General features: G+C 42.3%; 1 protein-coding gene across 1 annotated transcript in view; it reads left to right on the top strand.

The window, feature by feature from the left end:
• Nucleotides 1–2,366: 2,366 nt before the first annotated feature.
• LOC144986865 (uncharacterized) overlaps nucleotides 2,367–14,569 on the top strand; it is a 58,017-nt gene continuing 45,814 nt past the window's right edge. The window contains exons 1-2 of the mRNA XM_078935414.1: nucleotides 2,367–2,802; nucleotides 8,611–8,907. The gene's annotated coding sequence lies outside the window, so the exon portion shown is untranslated. The remainder of the gene's footprint in view (nucleotides 2,803–8,610; nucleotides 8,908–14,569) is intronic.

Genomic DNA, 14,569 nt, shown 5'->3' with positions numbered 1-14,569 from the left:
CCATTTTTGTCCCTAAATGTTGGATTCAGTCTGAATTCCAGTCCCACTCCCAGCATTCCTGCTCCTCTTTAGCTCCTCCTCTTCCTCCTGATCAAAGTTTGAAGCCCAGAGCCAAAAGTGCGTCTGCAGCTGCTTCTGCTCCAGCAGCCGCTCCCTCTGCTCCTCCTGCCTCTCCTCCTCTGGGAGCTCCTGCATCCTCCTGCGCTCCTCCCTGTCCTCCAGCATCATCAGGAGGCTTTCAAAAGGCTTTCTGGAATGTTCCAAAGCAGAAACCTTCATCATTTGAAGATGGAGGAAGACTCCAACACTGACAGACAGACAGACAGACAGGAAGTCTCCTGGTTTTTCTGCTTCAGAAGGTTTTTGGGAAACTGCAGAGTTTTCTTTGTGGAGCTAAAGAGCTGCTGTCAGTCTGCTTTGGTCCATCAGGAATGAAGGTCAGGACTGAGAGGAACCTGAAGAAAGTGACTCTTCATCATCTGCTGCTGAAGAAGACAGAGGAAGATCCACTGTGAGAGCAGCTGCAGAAAGCTTTCTGCTCTTTTTCTCCTCTGAGAGAGTTTGGAGTTCCCAGCAGTTTGAGTGGAGCTGAAGCAGCAGAGCTGAAACAGACGTTCTTCTGCTCCCATTCAGCATGAACGGACAGATCCACTGAAGGCCGGCCTGAAGCTCTGGCTTCCAACACGTCTGCATGGATCCAAGCGTGTGCAGTGTGTGCTGACATGCTGTTCTCTGAGGAACATGTTGGTGTCTGACTGGATCTGAGGACACAAACAGCTGCTGACATCTGAGAGGGTCAAGCTGCAGAGTGGCTCCTCAAAGCTCACGTCTCTGTGACAAACATGATGCTGCTTCTGTCTGTGCTCCACCACTAAAAGGACTGTCCAGAGTTGGTCCTGATCCGGTTCTAGTCTTTCTGGCTCCAACTTCTCTTTCCTGTCAGGAACCCTTCATGTTCTCTGCCTTCCTCACATTTCTGTCTTCTCTCTGGGCTTGAAGCCCAAAAGGAGCTGAAAGCTGCTGACTTCAGTCTGATCCCATGTTCTGGATCATCCGTGTTCCTGAAACACGCTGCTGGACCCGTGATCAGAGGAACCCAGGAACCGGAGAACTTCCCAGAACATGCACACACATGTGGAACTGTTCTGATCATCTGTGTTGACAGTGAAGGAGAGCTTTGTCCTTCAAGAACTTCATCTTTGAAAAAACTTTATTGACTCTGACAGAGTTTCAGTTTGAATCCATGTGGTTTTCATTCTTCCATTGAAGTTGTCTCCAGAAACTAAAGATCTGCTGAATCAATGCTCCTCTGAGAACTTTGGAGCTTTTCTCTGCATCTGTTCCACACTTGAATGTGCAGAAGATCAAAGCGCCGGACGCTCTGAGCTTCAGCGTTCCAGTCAGCAGCTGCTGAACCAAAGCCAGCAGCAGGTGAGGATCTGGGCCTCAAAGATGAATGGAAGAAGGGATGGAGTCCCAGTGTTGAAGACATCAGCTGGAGAAGCTCTGAGGCTCTTTCAGGTGGGCGTGGCAGCGCTGCTGCTTTCCAGCAAACCAAGCAAACTGCAGCATCTGTGATCTGAGAGGCTGTTGGTGAAGAAGAGCATCATCAGCATAGAACTGTGGGCCGTTTGGCTTCAGAAGAACAGCTTCATGATGTGGAAAGAATCTGTGTCCTTCAACAGGTCCAGAAGATCCCAAACATGGAAACTGGAAGCAGTTTGGATTCCGGTTTCTTCCTGAACTTTGAGGATCCAAATGCTGAAAATGGAAGCTGACAGAAAATGCAGCAGACTTTACCAATGTGCTCAGAACACTAGAACACCCACAGAAGAAGAAAACACTGTTCTAGTGGAACATCTACAACTTCTGTCCATGATTCAGAGGAACTGCAGAAAGATGACTCCTCCCATTTTGGGTTTGGTCAAATGTAGAAAAGAAAAAACAACCAAAAAAAAAACAATTTGGATCAATTCTGGCAGAAAATGTTCAAACTTTTCAAATTTCAGGAAAAAATCTTCAAAGAAATAAATCTATTTTAGAATCTATGAAGAACACTGACTGGAAAACAGCACCAGACTGCTGCAGCTGCAGACCTTCATGTGACTGTGGGAGCTGCAGCAGCTGCAAACATCTGGACTTCCTGCTGCAGCTGCAGACCTTCATGTGACTGTGGGAGCTGCAGCAGCTGCAAACATCTGGACTTCCTGCTGCAGCTGCAGACCTTCATGTGACTGTGGGAGCTGCAGCAGCTGAGGAGCTCAGCATCTCTGCAGACTCAGACGGAGCTCATTGACATCATTATGTGAGCGACAGAAAACACTCCAGACCAGCTGGTGGCGCTAAAGCACCATGACGCTGTTAGCCAAACAAAGAAGAAGAACAGCACGAGGAGCTAGCAGTGTTAGCTTGTGTTGAGAGGACTGTGGTGTTTTGTTGGGACGTTTGTGAGGTTTTTGGACAGAAAGGACGATACGTGGTTCGTGTGGGAACTCTCAGCATTTTCCAAAGTGTCGTAAATGAGTGAAGAAGTGTTGAACGGAAAGACAACGTGGATTGCTGCTGTGATTGTGAGACTAGCAGATGATCGATCGGAGCTGCAGTGAAGAGGACGGCGGTGTTTGTGGGAGTTGGAGCTGAAGATCGGAGCAGGAACCATGTCTTCAGAACCTCAGGAAGGTTCTGTCAGAGAACAACTTTCTGCTGCTGAAGGAACCATCGTCCAGAACGAGGAGGAGCTCTGTCGTCAGCGCAGACTGCTGGATGGCAGCTGGAACCCGCAGCTTCAGCTACACATAGTTGGTACGTTCACTGCTGCATCGACCTGCAGACAAATAGAACCATGAACGTCTTTGTTTTCCTCGTCTGAGCTGTTATCTGAATCCAAACTGTGGCTGGATTATAGCTCCAATGTCGCTGCTGTTTTAGTTTCACCGCTAAGATGAGGGAGCAGTGTTGCCAGATAGTGGGACAGTTTTCCAGCCCAAAAGTAATCTGAAAACCGACAGACAGACTCCAAAACAATTCCAACTTCTATGAACGAACCACCATTCGTGTTTTATGTTTTTTTCCCATTTGTGTTAACGCGTTTAAAGTAACAGTCCTAACATCTTATGGTGTTTCAACCAGTGGCGGTTCTACACTGACTCACTCCCCGCGCGAGTTACACCCCCCCCCCCACCCACCCACACACAAAATTTGATAACATCCTTTTGTGTTCTTTATTTTCTATTTGGCCATTTTACACAAAAATGCATTAATGTTCTAGATTCGTATTACAGAGGTGTCAAACTCAGTCAGACAGGGGGCCTGAATCCAAAACACGCTTTAGGTTTCAGGCAGAACAAGAAACATTAAATGAACACACTAAAGCTAAACCTTTAACCCTTTAAAACTGAACTTTTTGAACATAAATATGAATAAAAACAGGAGTATTAATACAGAATAACTCAAGTTAAATCTTAAATAATGTAAAATATTTTCCTCTCCATAAAAATAAAATCTGTCAAAAGCAGAACAACAACTGCAGAACAAAACAAAGAAAGCCTGTAAATACTATTAAAAATAAATAAATCAGATCATTCAGTTTTCTTTGCTGTTTTATCTTTTTTTACAGAGATTAACTCCTGGCATCATTTTTAACAAAGTTCATTTCTTGGTGTGTGACGTCATGTGCGTGTCTTTGTGAAACGCATCAGAGGGATTAGATTTTTTTAATAGCCTTTTATTGTGAATATTGTTCTTAGGTCTTATAAAACATTCAAAGCTAAATCGTATAATTCATCAGTGCGATTACTCCAAAAATAAACCCGTTACTGTCAGCCAGTGTTCCTCAGCACACTAGTGTCCTGTGAGAGATGGTCAGGTTTACCGAGGGGAAAAGCATTCATCGTCACCATAATTTTAATGTCTTTGTTCTTTGAAAAAGGCTCAGGTTTCAACCTGAGTAGTTTGCTGGCCGCTTTGTGAAGCTTTTCAAAATAAATGCACCTGATTTCTTAGCATCGTCTTTTATAAGTATGTGAGAAAAACCTTTGATGGTAGCTCCTCCCACACGCCACGGGAGCATCGGTTTCTAAAGACACTTTTGGACAAACGACCAGCAGCAACTTTGATGCAGATTAAATCAAAGGCAGAGGATTCCACAGTTTAAGACCGACAGCAGAGAACGCTCAGTCTCCTGTAGTTTTGGGCCTCGTCATGGGCTCCACAAGCTGGAGGTGACCCTCTGACCTCAGAGCACAAGCTGGTTTATAAATCTGAATGAGGTCAGAAAAGTATTTTGGAGCCAGTCCATGTAGAGCTTTAGAAACAAACTAAAAAATTCTAAAATTAATCCTGAAATTAACAGGAAGCCAGAATAGGTGTTCTGTGCTCATAATTTTTGGTTCCTGCTAAAAGTCGTGCAGCAGAGTTCTGAACTAACTGCAACCGGGAAAGTGCCTTGTGGGAAACCCCAGTGTAAAGTGTGTTGCAGTAGTCCAGTTGTGAAGAGATAAAAGCGTGCAGCACCTTCTCAAAAATACATATATAGCAGCTGCAGCTCCTCCTCAGAGACAGGAGCTGTGCAGCTGCAGGACGGCACTTTGCAAGTTTCAGGCTCTGTGAAATAACAGATAATAATAAACTGATAGTGGTGCAGATTCTTTTCTCTCCAAGCACAGCTACTACTCATCGTCCCCCTGGCATCGCATCGGGTCAGAGAAAGACTGGTCTAATGAAAAAAATGTTTCAAAATTATAGATTTGTCTGCGAGCCAGATATGGCCATCAAAAGAGCCATATATGGCTCGCCAACCATGGGTTCCCTGTCCTAATGTTTAACAACTCCTTGCCTTTATACACCAGAAGAGTCGATTGTCCTTCTGACAATGGTAAAAAAAAAAACAAAACAATATATTATACAAAAAGCTGAGCAGAGCCAAGCGGCAAACCAGCCACCCTGAACGCCATCTTGTTTCCTTTCCTTGTTTGGTTAATCTCTATAAAATAAACACCTGTTTTTTAATAATGTCTGATTGAAAGACATAATTTATTACAGACTTTTTTCACTTAAACCACCCCCTTTTCCTGAAATCCTGGATTTCTGATAGTTATTATAACTATCATTAACTGTCAAAAAAACGAAGGGGCGAAGGACCTCTGGTAGCTTTCCTTTTTGGACTGGGGGTGCAGTAGTCTGCGGCGAGCTACTCATGGTCCTCTCCATCTTGAATAGAGGTTGACAGGGGTTGTCCCGGATGCTGGACAGCTTAGTGTAACCCTGGTGAAATTCTGCGCTATCCCTTTAAATGACATTCTGCGCTGTCGCTCCTTATGAAAATTCTGGACTGTCACTTTAAATTTGCCGGTTCCCTTGTACTGTCATAATACCGCAAGACCTAGGGTGACGTGGCTTTCATTTTTCAAGGCATGTCAAAGCACCAACAGGTGTACATTCATGGGAGAGCTGAGCTGTGTACCGCTGCTGCAAATTGCCATTTATTAGCTGAAGCCAGGTTTTGAATCAGCACGGTTGAGCAAAAAGTGAACTGGTGAGTGCAGCCATGATTGAAGCTGCTGGCCCAGGCGCCAGCTTAAATGAATTGTGTTTGGTAAAAATGAACTGTTTTTCTGCTTGATAAATATTGTTGAATTATGTGAGTACTCGTTGAAATGATCAACTACATTGAGTTTGGATTATAAAGAATGTTGTACAACGATCGATTATGCACTTAAGATATTATTTGTTTGTTTGTTTTGTTTCCCCCTACATATGAATTAAATATGCATTTGTTAATTATGTCAATTAAGGAGGTTACGTGAATTTATTATCTTTTGTTCAAAGGAAAATATGATTTATTTATTGACACTGTTTTGACAGGCCAGGTCGCAAGACTACGACGGAGTTTTAGGGCCACGGTGAGGAAAACAAATTCTGGCCAACGTGGCGAGATTAAAGTCGTCATGTCGACTTTAATCTCGTCGTCATGTCGACTTTAATCTCGTCATGACGAGAAAAAACTCGACACAAAGTTTCGAGAAAAAACTCGTCTTGTCGAGATTAAAGTCGAAATAAAGTTTCGAGATTAAAGTCGCAATGTTGCGCGCGAGCAAAAAAACTCATAAATTTACGAGATTATTGTGGAAGTGAGCACGCAGAGCAGCAGGTGAACGCCGCGCAGCAGCAGAGCAGACCGACTAAACTTTGTTGAACAGGTGAGCTGAATGTTAATTGATAACGTCCCAGATGTCTGGAAGCTCATTTGTTTGATTTACAAGTTATTAAAGTTTTATTTATTGATGGTTGGTTTGCAGGATCACTGCAGCCCGATGAAGCCGTCATCGGGTGTCCCTGCAGCTGTTTGCTTGAATCCTTTCTTCCTCCACCAAAGACCAGATCTCTATGTTTGTGTGATGCTTCCGTCTGGAGGAGAAGCACTTTTTGCCTTTTTCAACGTTGTAATGCTAATATAATAGACTATTTTCATTCATCTTTGTTTTTTAATGATCAAACGGGTCGCTTCATCTGCAGGAGGGGGTGTATGTAACACTGTTTACTTGGTGATCGGATGACAGATTCATGACGTAATGTGACAGATGAACTTCAGGTTATGTGAATGAAAGGGAGAATAAAGGCTGCAGCGGTCCTCTGCACCCAAACGTGTCTCTGAGCTCCTTATTTTACATATGAAAGTCCGCTTTACCGACACCGAACCCCGGAAAGACTACTACACGGAAAATAATCTGATTTTGAGTCGCCAAAAGACTCAGAATCTCTGTTTTAAACCTATAATCCGGAAATAAAGCTTCACAAAAGGCTCCACATATTTCATCTTCAAGCGATGCTCCGATAAACAGACAACTTCGGGGTTTTCTCCTTGTTAATCTATGACTTTTTTTCCCGTAAATTTACGAGTTTTTATCTCCTAATAAAATTTCTTTTTTTTGGTGGCCATAAAACTCTGTCGTAAACTCTTAAATACAAAGCCACTAGCTCTCTAACATTAGCCATAACACTGAATATTCCTGAAAGACTCAGCTTCACTGCTCGCGCGCAACATTGCGACTTTAATCTCGAAACTTTATATCGACTTTTATCTCGACAGGACGATTTTTTTCTCGAAACTTTGTGTCGAGTTTTTTCTCGTCATGACGAGATTAAAGTCGACATGACGACGAGATTAAAGTCGACATGACGACTTTAATCTCGTCACGTTGGCCAGAATTTTTTTTCCTCACCGTGGCCCTAAAACTCCGTCGTACAAGACTGGTTGTCTTGACAGACCAATTTATTAGACGCTCAACCCAGGGCTCCAGACTGCGACCAAATGGTCGCATGTTGCGACCAAAATTTGAGAGTGTGTGACTGAATTTTACATCCAGTCGCACATGTGCTACCAGTACATTTGCCTCCCCCTCCCTCTGTATTTTTTTATACATTAAACGTGGAAGGGGCACGTCAATGATCAATGAAATAATCAATGAGACGCGAGCGCACACGGACACAAACACACACTCGCACACATACTCGTGAAACACGAGCACACACTCGCGTTTCATTGAGTAATGCCTGTCTGTGAGGCGGCTAATGCGTGTGAGAAGAATAGGGAAAGCCACTGTAAATGGCTAAATGCGTGGAGGGGGAGGGGCCTAGAGATAATCAAGAACTTAGAAATGTGACCCGTGTAAATCATTTAACATTTAATTTAAATGAAATATTGACACTTTTAATGAGAATTTTAATTATATTTATTTTCAATTTTAAAGAATTAATGACACATTTATTTAATTATTTAATGGCGTCTATATGTATTGTTTCAATGAGTTTTGTTGGGGAGGACTGTGAGGATGGAGGACTGTATTGCTGATTCGGGTTAGGAGTTTAACCGTAAACAAGATGGGATGTCTGTCAGGACACAGGGAGGAGGAAAAAGGAGAGGTGACTCCACTTGTCAGACGTTCTGCATTTATTCCTTTGCTGAATATTCCAATTCAGTCTGTAAACAACAAAAATCCTCTCATCACTAAATAAATAACACAAATAGCCCTGCTGTAAATAAATAAATTACATAAAACAAGGAAAACTGACTCAGTATGTCATTATGAAATAAACTCCAAATAAGCAAAATAATAGGTAAATTAGCAACCTCCAGAATAGGGAAATATAATCAGATCTGCTTTAAACTTCATAGAAACAGTTACAACAGTGACACCTAGCGGCCGAGAAAAATAACTGCACGAATAAAAGGAGTGAAGCATATAAAACAAAGGATTCAAACACTTGCGTTTTCTCAGTTACTTAATATTGAAAATACAGCATCTGGAATGAACTGTGGTGTTAGACAGGGTTTTTTGGCAACTAAAGTCTCTCTCTGCTGCTGGCCCAGAGCACATGGAATCAGGAACTAGCTCAACAAAAACCAGAAAACCACAGAAGAAGAAAAGGAACTTGGCATCACTTCCTGTGATGTCATCAACAATGGGCTGAGCCTTCACGACAAGTCTCTTCCAGTCCTTCAGACTCCTCGGACATTTTCTCAAATGATCACAGAGTTTATTGATGCTTGAAAAAAAAACAAAAATCCTGGAAATGTATAAAAGGCTCCTTATTGTGTTTGTGTCCTTGCAGTTCTCCCCCAGCATTGGATGACTGAAGAGGAAGATCTCTGCAACCAGCAGAGGAACTTCAGAGTGGAACATGAGGAACCAGAACCTCCACAGATTAAAGAGGAACTGCAGAGCTTTAATGTAACTGATAGTCAGGATGAAGAAGGGAACCAATGCGAAGAATCAACATCAACTACAGATGAAGAGACAGAATCAACATCAACTACAGATGAAGAGACAGACCCACAGAACAGAGATCAGAGGAAGAGGAGGGACAGAAGTCATGTCCAAAGTGTGGACAGCTCTCACATGTCAGCAGGTCAGTGTGACTCTGATCTTCATCTCCACACTATCGGTACGTTCACTTCAACAACGGTTCTATCTTGAGCTTCAAGCTCTCCAAACATGCAGTCCATCAACAGCGTGTCCTGGAAGAGTCTCTTCTGTCCCTTCCAGTTGAAAAGACAGAAGACATTGTTGGTCAGTGCAGCCGACAACATTATTCAAATCATATGATCTTAGTTAGTCCCTCTAGCTAACGACAAACAGGAAACCTTAACAGATCAAAGAGAAAATTGTTAGCAGATAAAAAAGTACAATCTGTTTTGTCGTCTGTGGTTCTAAGTTTGTAGTTCAGTTCTTTTCAGCAGATTTCTCTGTCAAACCCAAAATCCCATCTAAACCTCTTTGATGTCTCCATGTCTCCAATTCCAGACATTCAGACAGATTCTATTTCCAAAACTACATTTCAAGCTAAAACCCAAAGACAGGGTCCTGCTCATGGATCTGCAGACAGAAAAGATTCAAACCTGAAAAACTGCTTTGTTCAAAAATGTAATAACTGACACACCAAAGAACCATTTGATCCAGTTTCTTCCAGATCAAGCCCAACAAGAGCCACAAAGTTCCACTTCACTGTTTAGTGAAACACTTTTATTTCCGTTTTTCTGTCAATCATATATAAAAGGTTGCTTTTAATTATTTATAAAAAATGAATTATGACAGTGTAATTAGAACTGTCGTGTCATTAGCAATCATTGTCTGTTATTAAGTAATCTAATGAATCTATTTTTAATCAATCTAACCTAATAATTGCTGTGAAAAGCCTGATTTTGAGGTATTTCATTGAAATCTGTGACATTGTGGTGCAGAAAAGATTAAGTTACAACTAAAGTGGCTTTTTGACATTTTCTTATCATATCAGACTTCCATCCTCTACGGTTTCACCAAGGATAATTTTTCTCTATTAAATTAATTAAATGAAAAACATTTTTTCTCAAATCTCCAACAATTAAAAAAAAACACAAGACCAAACATCAAGTATAGAGTTCTGTAATTTAACACATAAAACGAGTAGGAACACATTTTCTGAACAATCCAAAGAAATGTTGACCACCAACTTCTTAACACCACGAAACATTTCAGGGGTCCACAACCTGGGACACACGTTCCACAGTTATCATGCAGAGGGAAAGACAGTAAAACGCGGGACATGACAACAATAAGTACTTGATCTGTCGTCTGTTTTTTTTCCTAGACATGATAAAAAAAATCATCTCTGCTCACAATGAGCTTTTTTTCACCTGTGGGGTCGTAAGGGTCCATTCACACAGCGCTGTAACTGTGACCCCGCCCACCTATATAAATACTGCCAGGAACGGGTGATTTAAATTAGAAAACCAAAAAAACATTTTCCTCTGTGAATTGATAATGATGATCCGGTGTTGTGAAACTGTTGGCGGTGAGATGACAGGCGTGGTGATATGAGCGCGTGTCTGAGGATGAAACGTGAGCGGGAAAAGCACAAAGTGGATCAATGTTTATGACTGCACAGCTGTTTGTTTCTGGCGTCGCAGCGGCTGACATTTATGAAGTTACAAGTTCAGTTTGTTGAATAAAAACCAACCAAGATCAGATTAAACCCAGACTTTGTGTCTCTTATGACAAATGTCCAAATGAAATGTGAACAAAAAAAGAATATCATCTCTTCATTTACTGGAGATGAAAATTAATAATGATGCTGTTCAAATAAAGAAAATGTTTATAATTAGTAAAATTAAGGAAAAAGTAAAAACAATTAATTCCACATGCAATAAAAGCACCAAGACAGACACATTAAGTTACTCGGGGCCCTGTCACATTATGGAACCAAAGATAAATAAAACAAAATAACTTTTTTTTTTTCATGTTCATTGGTTAAGTTCTTAGAAATATTGATGGTATTTTGTTCTGATTTATCCAATCTTATGGCTGTAGGTCTGACATACCACAAATGCAGTACTTTTGGTTTCTAAGAAATATATTTGCAATACTCTTTCAACTTTGATCTATTTTCCTTGTGCAAAATTGTTACGATAGTACTTTTTTGAGTTAATGCCTAAATATGTGTCAAATAGTTATTTGACCTGCTGTTAATTAAGTAAATAGCATTTCAGATGTATTGGAAATATTTTTATATATTTTTTGTATTATTATAATTATTATTGTTGTTATTATCAGTATTATTATCATTATTATTATAGTTGATGATTTCACAGTTGTTCAGGAGAACATTTAGAATTGGCACTTCCTGTCATAAACACCGCAGATCCCTGGTATTTATGTCGACATTCTATTTTCCACATTTTGCCGTTTTCTGTAACTCCAAAATTCAGCATTTCCAGCGTGCAGATGTACCAGACTGATTGAGACTCATCCACACAGACTCAGTGCTGTGATTGAAGCTAAAGGTGCATCTACTAAATACTGACTTGAAAGAGTAAAATAATTATGCAAACAATTATATTTTATATTTTTGTAGGCCTGAATAATATACTGCAAATGTATCGTTATTGCAATATCAAACTGTGCAATATGCATATCACAAAAGACAGCGACAATTGCAATAAATGGTTACCTTAAATGTGCTAGACAATCTTATGGTGGCTTGAAGTATTTAACGAGTCAAATAAATCAATTTCTGCATTTGAACAATCAGATGGACATTTTTATTTTAGATGTTCATCTCTTATGTAAACTAGAGTCATTTGGAGTAGAATTTTTAAACTGTTGCAATGAAATGGGAATGTTTTTGGTTGTTTTCATTTGTTCAGATACCACAAGTTATATTGTTATCGCCATATTTATCACCAATATCGTATTTGAAAGTTTTCTCATATCATGCAGCCCTACAAGGGGCCGAATACTTTTGCAGGGCACTGTATGTGTACAAACAAGTAAACAAGAAAACAAAGGGAACATTATTAGAACATTCTACCACACTATATGGTCATGTGTCTTAGCTGAATTCAAGTGTTTCCAAACATCAGACTGGAATGATGGACTGATCAGTTTTTGCTGCATCATGTGTGTGTTGTCTGTTGTGATGTACTTGGGCATTTTTACGTTACAATAAAATACACCTACCATGACCCAATCCTAATTGTATTTTCCATTATCAGTTTATGTTATTTTAAAATGATTGATGTAGTATAGGTAGGTAGGTAGATTCAATTCAATTCGTTATTTGCCTCAGACAGGTTTTTCAGGTTGGTTTGTAGGAAAATAAATCCATTCATCAATTAATTGATTAAATGATGCTACAGCATCATAATAACAATTATTTTTTCCCACGAAAATATATTTTGCTCCCACAAAATAATTCATAGGTGGGAATGAAATAGTAACGCACATGATTAATCATTCATAAACATGGATGTGAGCAATACTTGGATTTACAGCAGTTACTTTTTTTTTTTTTTTTTTTTTAACTTGTCCTGTCCAACAGCTAGGCAGACAGATGAGAGCTGAGGGCCTCTTGGGTTGGACATATTTTACTTTAACAAGAGGGGTTATTAATCTTCAGACAAACCAAAGGTATGTCTGAATAAACCCCTTTTGTAATTGAGGCCAAACTTTATTAATTTCAAACATGTCTGAAAATCTTTGGTGTTGGACCGGACGGAAAAGGAAAGAGGGGAAGAAGAGAGAGGGACGTTAGAGAGAGGGGGGGTAGGGGGTGATAATAGGAGGGGAAGGGGGATAAGACCATGAAGCAGCATAAAGCAGCAAGTTTACTGGTTGTTAATCATTATGGTAAGGTTAAAATGAAAAAAAAAACAAAACAAAAAAAAGGGCGGAGCCTGTCCACACACACACTCAAATGTTATAAACACACCTGTTAGTTGCAAAAATGTCCACCTGTCGACATGTACACAAAACAGATAGTGTTCACACGCATACTTATGCCTTAAAACCAACTAGTGTGAAATATTTCAGTCATTCAGTCTGTTGAGCTAACACCTGTGCTCAGGTGAGTGTTTATGTTCTTCTAAAATGGATGGTGGAACGTGAAAAGAAGGAGGGAGAGTGCCCAGCCATCCCCACCCCAAGACCCCCACCGCACCAGCAGCGGCAGCCGGAATCCCCCCAACGCCACACGGGAACCGGCAGGGAACAACCGCCGCCCGGGCGACCAAGCCCGCCACCCAGGCCAGGGCCAGCAGGGCCGCCGCAAGGCCCCCAGAGCCAGAGAGCAGGGAGGCACGGAGGGAAAGAGGGCGCCGCCCCAGCCCAACCAGGAGAGCAGCCCCCCCGCCGCGCCGGGAGAACCCAACGCAGGGCCCCACCGGAGAAGGACGCCCACAGCCCCAGACGAGCACCCCACCACCACCCAGGAGTTCCGGGCATCCCCCCGCCCCAACCCCAGGTACGAGCCAGGACCCCCCAAGGGAGACCCACTCCGCACTCCAGGCAGCCATCCGCCCGGCCCACGGTTGGTCCAGGGAGGAGCGAGGCAGGGGCCCGCCGCCCCCGCCCAGAAGGGGGGAACCCCGGGGAAAAAAGAGGGCCCACAAGGGGTGTTGTAAATATGGCCCGACCAGGCTCGGCCACAGTTGGAAATTTGGCGGGGCCCAGCACTCAGGAGCAAGGACCAGAACCCACCCCCCAGGGACACGAACACCCCCGGCTCAGATGTAATGTGAACCCCCCCACCGCGCGGAGAGAGCACCGCCGGGCCCAGGAGGCCAGCACCCCGGGGACACAGCCGCCGTTGCAAAGGGGCCCGTACCCCCCACCAGGGAAGAGACAGGGGACAGATGGCAGCAGTTACTTTCACAATCCTGTCTGTGTGTATCTCCTTACAATTTACGGAAGACACAGAGGGTGTTTAGAGATCATCTTCTTGCTAATATTAATTTTTTCCACAATATTTTTTCTTGATTGCCAGTTATACCAGGGCTCCAGACTGCGATCATTTGGTCGCATTTTGCGACCAAAATTTGAGAGTGTGCGACTGAATTTTACATCCAGTTGCACATGTGCTACCAGTAAATTTGCCTCCCCCACCCTCCGTATTTTTTATGCATTAAACGTGAAAGGGGCTCGTCAATGATCTATGAAATAAGCAATGAAACCATCAATGAGGCGCAAACGCACACAGACAGACACACATACACACACACACACACACTCGCGCGAATACTCATGAGACTGAAGCACACGCGTGCGCACACTCGCGTGTCATTGAATGATGCCTAAGGCAGGTCAATGCGTATGAGAATAATAAGGAAAGTCACTGCAAGTGGCTAAAATATGTGGATGGGGCGGGGCCTAGAGATATCTATAATATCGATATGGCGATATATCGCGATATTTAGTCCCGCGATAGATTCTCGAGACGTCTTTGTCAAGTATCGACCTTTTATTTACGTTTAAAGACCCTGTAAAACTTTATATTAACTAGGCCTGCACAATATACCGCAAATTTATCGTTATTGCAATATCCAGCTCTGCAATATGCATATTGGGCGACAGTGGCTCAGGTGGTTGAGCGGGTCATCCAATGTTGGCGGTTCGATCCCCGCTCCCACCAGCCAAAATGTCGTTGTGTCTTTGGGCAAGACACTTCACCCTCCTTGCCTCCAGTGTGGCTCCACTGGTGTGTGAATGTGCATGAATGTCCCGGTGATGGTCAGAGGGGCCGTAGGCGCGATCTGGCA

Source organism: Oryzias latipes, chromosome 2 (genome assembly GCF_053564925.1).
Source record: "Oryzias latipes strain Hd-rR chromosome 2, Olatipes_Hd-rR_3.1".
NCBI classification, from domain to species: domain Eukaryota; kingdom Metazoa; phylum Chordata; class Actinopteri; order Beloniformes; family Adrianichthyidae; genus Oryzias; species Oryzias latipes.
The sequence above is the reverse complement of the archived record's forward strand: the minus strand, read 5'-3'. Positions and strand labels throughout refer to the sequence as shown.